We start from the raw sequence: 8985 nt of genomic DNA on the forward strand, positions 1-8985 counted from the left end.
AGCTCAGCAATACTCGAGTTCGACTTGGCTCGTTTAACAAACGACGTTGTTTGGTTTAATTTTTTAAAAAAAACAAAAATCCCAAAATTTCCTGGTTTTTCCCAGTTTTTTTCCGGTTTTCAACTGGTCTGGTTCGAACGGTTCAGTGGTTCTGGCCGGTTCACTAATAGCGGTTCAACCGGTTTAGATTGAACCAGACTAAGCAACGGATTTTCGGTTAAACCGGCCGATCCGGTCTGGTTTTCAAAACAGAGTTGAAAAGATTGAAGGTCCTTTTATATATATAAATAAAAAAGGGTGAGAAGTGGAATGTGGACGGTTGGGAATAGGGATGGGCATCGGACCCGAACTCGACTTGTTCCGACTCGATCTGATCGGGTCGGTTTTTTTTTAAAAAAATCAGGTTCGGGTTTGGTCGAGTTTCTTTTTAATGTGATGGTCGGGTCGGGTTTGGGTTTAGGGTGAAAAATACCCGACACGACCCGACCCGACTCAAAAAATATAATTTTACCTTATATATTTATAAATAATTACAATAATACCCCTCTATATATTATTTTTTTCAATTAAGTTACTGTTTTTATTGAATAATAATAATATTTTTATTATTTCGGGTCGGGTCGGATTGAGTGAAATCTTATTTTGATTGAGTCGGATCTCGGATGGAGGACTCCTTGTTCTCAGGTCGGGTCAGGTAGATCAAAAACCCGACCCATGCACAAGATGCTTCTGAAATAAGGCATTTGATTCAAAACTATATTCAACTGAAACAGCTAGCATAGTTGCCGGGTGGGGTGGTCCAAAATTCAAAGTAAAATAATTCAAAAAATCCATTTTAATGAAGATCAAAGTTATAAAATATTAGCAAAAAATTGAAGCAGCAGGACTATACGTTGATAATAACAATCTAATGCAACAATAATTAAAATTAATGATGTAAAAAGAAATATTTTAAATATATCCAACTTTATAGGAATAAATTATTAACCTGTTAAATTTATATATATTGAAAACGAGTTCAAACCCGAGTTAATTAAAATTACTAATACGGAATAAAGTTATAATAAAACTTAAAACATCTTTTATCAACATAAATCTTATAAAAACAAGACATGATGCTTGCTTCAACTTATTAAGATCATTCGTTATCACTCGAAGAGAACTGATAGTCCTTGTTATTATCAGAATTTTGAGTCTTAAGGAGTGACTTGTGGTGCAACAGTGGTGACTATAGACATATGAGTCGTAAGAATGATTTAATGAAGTTGTTCTACTTTTGGTGATGGAAGAAGTAATTTTTTTATATTTAATAATATTTATAAATGTATATTTAAATTATTATAAGTATCATTGTTTTAAATTAAAAATATAGATGAGCTTATTGAAGACATTAGCCGGGCAAGCAAAATAATTTGAAAGAAGAGAAATGCAAGAAATGAAGCAGGGAGAAGTAATGAGCTTGCAGCTTTTAGCTTTTACCCATTGAACATGTCATTTTGTTTTTATCTTCCGAGTTGATTTTGGACCCACGCGATGGCAAACGCACCGTCCCTCTTAATCGCCCATTAATGCTTACTTGTTGTTAATACGTTGATAATAACAATCTAATGCAACAATAATTAAAATTAATGATGTAAAAAGAAATATTTTAAATATATCCAACTTTATAGGAATAAATTATTAACCTGTTAAATTTATATATATTGAAAACGAGTTCAAACCCGAGTTAATTAAAATTACTAATACGGAATAAAGTTATAATAAAACTTAAAACATCTTTTATCAACATAAATCTTATAAAAACAAGACATGATGCTTGCTTCAACTTATTAAGATCATTCGTTATCACTCGAAGAGAACTGATAGTCCTTGTTATTATCAGAATTTTGAGTCTTAAGGAGTGACTTGTGGTGCAACAGTGGTGACTATAGACATATGAGTCGTAAGAATGATTTAATGAAGTTGTTCTACTTTTGGTGATGGAAGAAGTAATTTTTTTATATTTAATAATATTTATAAATGTATATTTAAATTATTATAAGTATCATTGTTTTAAATTAAAAATATAGTATGAGCTTTATTTGAAGACATTAGCCGGGCAAGCAAAATAATTTGAAAGAAGAGAAATGCAAGAAAATGAAGCAGGGAGAAGTATCACATGAGCTTGCAGCTTTTATGACCCATTGAACATGTCATTTTGTTTTTATCTTCCGAGTTGATTTTGGACCCACGCGATGGCAAACGCACCGTCCCTCTTAATCGCCCATTAATGCTTACTTGTTGTTAACCCTTTATCCCACAAAAAAGAGTCAAAAGCTTTGGTTGCAGCAGCAGCATGAAGAATTATGCTTGCTGGCATTTAAATCTCACAGGATCACAACTCTATTTTTTTATTAATTTGAAAGTAATTATAAGATAATATTTATTTAAAATATTTTTAATTTATTTTACAATGAATATTCAAATATTCTTGACATACGATACACTTAAACTTAAAACCTCTAAAAATAACAATCATCTTTTTAATCTGTTAAAATATCTTAACTTGTAGCCATCTAAACTTCAATCTACGTTAATAATTTTGCGTCAGTGTCATGCGTTATGATTTGGTAAGTTGCAAACGTAGGACAGCACATAGCATTGATAGCAAATGAATGGCGATCTTCAACAACAAAAACAAAACATGCCGATATTATTGTATCAGGTTGAATTAAATTTAAATATAAACATGAATTTTTTTATGACGTGGATGTTATATTTTTAGAGTTTATCTTACGTTCAAGTAATTATATATTAATTTAAAATTTAAAGGTAATTATTTAAAAAAAAATATTAATTGTATTATTTTCTATAACTTTTTAACAATAATTAAAACGAATACCAACCACTAAATGAAAAAAACCTTAAATATTTTTTTGTTTAAATAATTTATCTTTAGATTTATAATTAATTTATAATTATACGTCGATTCTTTTAGAATTTTAATTTTTTATAAATTAAATTAATGATGTTCAACAGTGTTTGTCGAGCGTTGTAGAATTTTCTTATATTTTTTTGACAAATTTTAAATTTAATTTTAATTCTATTTAGAATGGAGGGGAAAGGAGAGAGGGGAATGCTTGGGTCTAGATACCATAGCTCAAGAAACAATGAGAGAACGAAAATGGACAACTTACCAATATACTAAATATGCTCGTTCAAAAATTATAAAATAATTAAATTTAAATAAAATTATTAATAATTATACAAATGTATTGTATTTAAACGATCATTTTAATTAATGGATATCATTTGACTGAGTGTTACTTAAATAATTTTAAAGAATGAGAATTTATATACATAACAAAATCTTATTAGCATTCTAATAGTATTTTAGAAATGAAAAAACTTACAACGCTGGACATGTACTGATGAGCATCATTAACGATGAACACTATTAATTTAAATTATAAAACTTTAAAATTATAAAGTACTCGACGTATAATTATAAATTTGTTAAAAATCTAAATGTAAATTATTTAAAATAAAATATTAATTACATTATTTTTATAATCTTATTTTAAATAATAGTTAGATCAAATATTAACCCCGGATTAAAAAACCCTAAATTATATTAGAAAAATAATGTTAAGTGATAAAGACTGAAATAAAAACATAATATTAGATTTTGATTTTGAAAGTAATAATAGTTAGTTGGTCAAAAAAATTAATAAATGAATAACTAAATAAATAATTTATCTTTTCTAATTATATGTAAGTTTTAGTCCCTGTGCAGGTGTCCTTTCTGCACAGGCTCAATTACGACACTAGATATATAAGACCAAACCATGTTAAATTTCACTCTTTGTATATAATTTATTTCATGTTAATTTCATTTTAACTAACCTCTTTCGTGTAAATTATAGAGTTTAACTTGAATTTGATCTAATTTAAATCAACGAAGATACAAAATTAAGAGATAACTGAAAAATAGGAAACTTAGTTTAATTGAAAATGGGTAATTTATTTTTTATATTAACTAATAGTAGAAAACATATTATATCGTCTTTCTTTTTTCTTTTTTTATTTAGTCGGTGATGACATTAATTTTAATGTCAGTTGTCGATCACCGGTGATTATTAGTTTTTTTTTCATACGATGTGTTTTCTTTTCTTTTTTTCTTGAGTTTTTTTTAATTTTGAATAAGAATCTATGTATTTGTGACACACTTTTTTCTGATAGTGTGACACTTTTTTCTGATAGTGTGGCATACGTTTTTTTTGCTCTTGTGACACTATCCTTATGGCTTTAGTACTTTTTTTTCATTTCTTTCCGGTCGTTTTGGTGTTCGCATAAAAACCATCTCAACATTTATTTTTTGAAGTGGTCATATATAGTCAGCTCATCTTTTTGGTAAAAGATCATTTGTCGATATAATCAAAATTGTGTAACGAAGCAACATGTCGATAGTTTGGTTCTCTCACAACTCTTTTATCACTTTGTAAAGCGTCTTGTTAGACAGAGACAATGAATTTTTATTAAGGTTACTAGTTTTTTTGATGTTGTTCGTCATTCTCAAAAGAATATTTTATTTTAATTTTTTGTATCTTTGAATTTCATTTTATTTTTATATGAGTTTTTTTATAACTATGATTCCTAATTTTCTTTTTATGCTCATATACATTATAACTTTGATTCCTTTCATTATTTTTATTAATGAATTCTAATTGTCATTGTAAAAAAAAGTAATTTATACTAAACAAGTTTTATTTATAATAAAATAAATATTTTATAAATAGATATTAGTGATTAGTGTCAGAAGAGTTAACCAGAAATTGATGAGTCCTTTTTGTATTTTTTTTATTTTGAATATTAATAAAAAATTAACTTCTTCTGTGTGTGAATTTTCTCCGGAAATTTTCATTTCAATATATTTTATTTTATAATCATCATACTTATGGTTATCTTTAACCCAAATTCTTAACAATTCACTTATCTCATGCACGCAAAACATTACATATAAATTATCGTGTAACCCCTTACCCTTTTTCTAAGTATGATTTATGAATGTATTTATATTTCTAAATTCGTTTTAATTTTTTTTAACTTTATGTATGATTAAAATTCCTTCTAATTATTGTTTAGGTAGTGAAAAGAGTTGGAAGAGCCATCTAGTGTAAGCTCTTGAAGAAGATAATTGGAAACGTCGACTTTTATCTAATTTCTTTACATAATTGTTTTCTATTTATCTATCAATGGAAATTTATTATCCACAAAACAATGGGATAAGGACGCAAAACCGGTTTTCTTTTAACAATACCCCAGTCGGATAAATTATTTGATCCAATAGGCAAACAGAGATTTTAATTTGGAATCTATGACATTTGTTATAGTTAAGGTTAAACTCGTCACCTCGTCTTAACGAGTTCGCTTGAAAATATTTTTTTATTAATCTCAAGCATATGGTCCCATGTGGATTAATATTTTAATATATTCAATGGTACTCATCACGTCGAGGAGACGAGTCTATTGATAATTTAAATTTTTTATATTCATTAAATAATTTTAAAAAAGAAAAATTTTAAAAATAAACTATTCACGTTGAGGTGACGAGTTTGCCTTGATTTTTTTAAAAAACTAGCCATTTGTAGTTGTTGCACAACAGACAGATTGTAACGGTCAGCACAAAACTCATCGCCTCAAGGTGACGAGTTTTGTCGATTTTTTGAAAAAAATAGTTGTTTATAGTCATTGGGTTCAGGGTTATAAATAGGGATTTGAGATTTAGGTTTTTATTTTGTTTTGTTAAGAAAAAAATTCAAATATTTTGAAATTTTCCGAAAAATGACAACCTGCGATGAAATGTTACGCCTCGATGTTATCTATATTTCTTTGCTCAAGCTCGGTTCGGAAGAAGAACAAAGTGTTCGTCAACGAGAAATGACTCTTAGAGATCCGCATCAGCAAATTATTATATATTTACAACAATACGGGTTGTATCTTGTGACATTTCTGTGTGGTTTTAATGTGAACCTGACATTGATTACGACTTTGATTGAACGTTGGAAGCTGTGGATGCATATTTTTTATTTTTCGAGTGGTGAAACGATAATTATGTTGGAAGATGTTGCTTACCAACTTGGTGTTTCGGTTAATGGTTCAGTGGTAGTGAGGCACAATAGTTTCGATTGATTCGGAATTGTTCACCAAGTTTTAGGAAAGATGCAACCATCAAAGGTCTTAGAGGGGTACCAAATACGGATCACTTGGTTGGAGTCTGAATTTCATGTGATGGACAACTCTCAACTCTACCAAGGTTGAGGTATATTTTGCAGGCCGAGCATATCTACTCCAATTGATTGGAGGAATATTGTTACTAGATAAATCTGATAATTTGACACACATTCAATATCTTCCGATATTGGAGAATTTTAATGAGTGTCACAACACTAGTTGAGGCTACAATCGTCGAACGGGGTCAAAAAACGGATGTAGTTGTTGTCTTGTCCTATTACAATCGTGGACGTGGTACCAGTTCCCCTTTTTTATGCTCATTACAACAACCCGATTGAGTTTCCCCTCGCTGTAATGTAATTTTTTAACATTATTTTTAATATATTTTAAATTTATTTTTTGAATTTTTATTTTATGTTATTTAGATGGCAACATAAAATTACCGAAATAAAGTTGTCGGGTGTAACTAAAAAAGATATATGAATTAGAATCAACCTTTACTGTCAACATGCGGTAAATATTAATTTTTATATTACTTTTAAATTAATTTTTTTTCATTTTATTTATACTAAATATTATTATTCATGTTTACAGTTTTCTTGGATCTCGTATTATGACGATGAGATCTATCGGTTATTGCCACCGAGACTTTTTTGAAGGGTCAGAGTTGTGGTGTGCCATTACACCTTTGTTACACTTTGATTTTGTTGAGATTCATGTGCGCAAATAGAGTATTGCGACAGTTTGGGTCTCATCAATCGATTCATACGCAAGTATTTGATATGGACGCGCTCCATAGAATTTATATGTGTGGGGACACATAAAGACAATTAACCGAGGAAACATGTTGTTTACATTGACCAATGGAATCAACGTCATTTATCAGTCCCTATTTGTTACGAGATTACATCCGCTAACCTTGATTTTGGTATTTCTCCCTACCTCCGAAATTATGAAGCAAATGAGAAATCATATTTAACGACATCGGAAGAGAGGGAAAAATAGGAACAACGAAAGGTCAAATTCACAAAGACCAAGAAACCATCATCATCTTCTTTTTCTGCTTTTGCTTATTATTTTACCTCAAATCAGTTTTAGTTTTTATCCCCATATCATGCTTCAGTGGAGACTTCGTTGAATTAGGTAAGAGGTTCATGGGTTGCAATGCAAAGCACTCAAACATCTTCGATCGAATATGCAGGTGATGATGAATGAGATCATATAATATATAATCAACAACATAGGCAAGTCGAGTCAATGACGACAATGATGACATCAAATGCCATAAGCCTATCATCATATTTCGAAGGTGCATCTCAAAGTGGAGTGATATTCAATACACCTCCTCTTCAAGAAGCAAACGAAGATGAAAATGAAGACGAAGACAATCAAGACAGACGATCCCAACGTATTGGACGAGCCCTATGCATTTATCATTCGACTACTCCTCGGCATCATCAAGAACTACGAAATATAAATAAATTTTATTATGCATTGTATTATTTTATAATAAAATTATTTTAATTTTTTAATTAATATTTTTAAATTATATCCAATATGTGACGAGTTTTAACAGTTAATTTTTTTAAAAAATTTTAAAAGTTGCATGTTGCACCATGGGTACTTCTTTAAAATTTAAGGTAAATTTGTCATCTTGACATGACAGGATTTGTAAATTTTTTTAATTTTTAAATTATTTAATGAATGTAAAAAATTAAATTCTCACTAAACTCGTTATTCGCCGTGATGAGTCTCAATAAAAATATTAAAATATTAGCCCACGTCAGACCCACGTACCTGGGACCCAAAATGGGTCGAAGCCTAATACACATTTATAGGCCTTATTCCTAACGGATTAGATTACAACCCAATGGAATATGAACTCTTCCAAGTGCTTTTGATATGGTCATCAGTGTTATTCCATTCGGCAGATCTCATCTACCAACCGTATGTACGAATATCCAAATTTTCATTTAAAAAAAAATTCAAACAAAATGCAATTGTCAAACTGATGAATACAGGACGCCTACGCCTACACCTACACCGTAGGTCACTCGGTCACCGTCTCTCTCTTTCTTATTTCTTTTTAATAATAATTAAATTTTTTAATAGTTTAAACGATTACAAGATAATATTTTTTTTAAAATTATTTTTAATTAATATGTGCATACACTGTAAAATTTAAATTTTTTAAATAAAACAATACTTTCTTTTACTGTTAAAATCACTTAATATCGATTAAAAAATAGTTAGATTAAATGTTTAATTAAATATAACCTTGTGAAATTACTTCCTTATTGGTCTAAAAAATTCGTGTCAAAATATATGTAAAAAGATTATTAATTTAGTTTAAAAAATTATATTAAAATTTAGAAAATATAAAATCAATTTTTTTATCAGTATAAAATTAAATTACTAATAAAGTATAAAAATATTTAAATTTTATAAGATTTATAATTTTTAAGAATAATAGACTTTCATTACATATAGTTATACTTATATTTGTCGTTTACTCGTATGATGTAATATGCTTTTGCCTCTTACTAAGGAAAGTCGGTACTTTATTCAAAGAGAGAGGATTTTGACCACGTAATATATAAATATCATATACTATATTGTATTTAAATTAAAGGACATTTAAAATAAAATGAAAAAAAAATGTGAATTATAATATAGGCAAAATGGACATTCTATTAATGAAATTGATATCTTATTAAAAAAAAAGAAAAGATTTTGAATAGCTATGCATTTTTCTATTTAAATTAGAATATT

Source organism: Hibiscus syriacus, unplaced genomic scaffold (assembly GCF_006381635.1).
Source record: "Hibiscus syriacus cultivar Baekdansim isolate YM2019G1 unplaced genomic scaffold, ASM638163v2 tig00110013_pilon, whole genome shotgun sequence".
NCBI classification, from domain to species: domain Eukaryota; kingdom Viridiplantae; phylum Streptophyta; class Magnoliopsida; order Malvales; family Malvaceae; genus Hibiscus; species Hibiscus syriacus.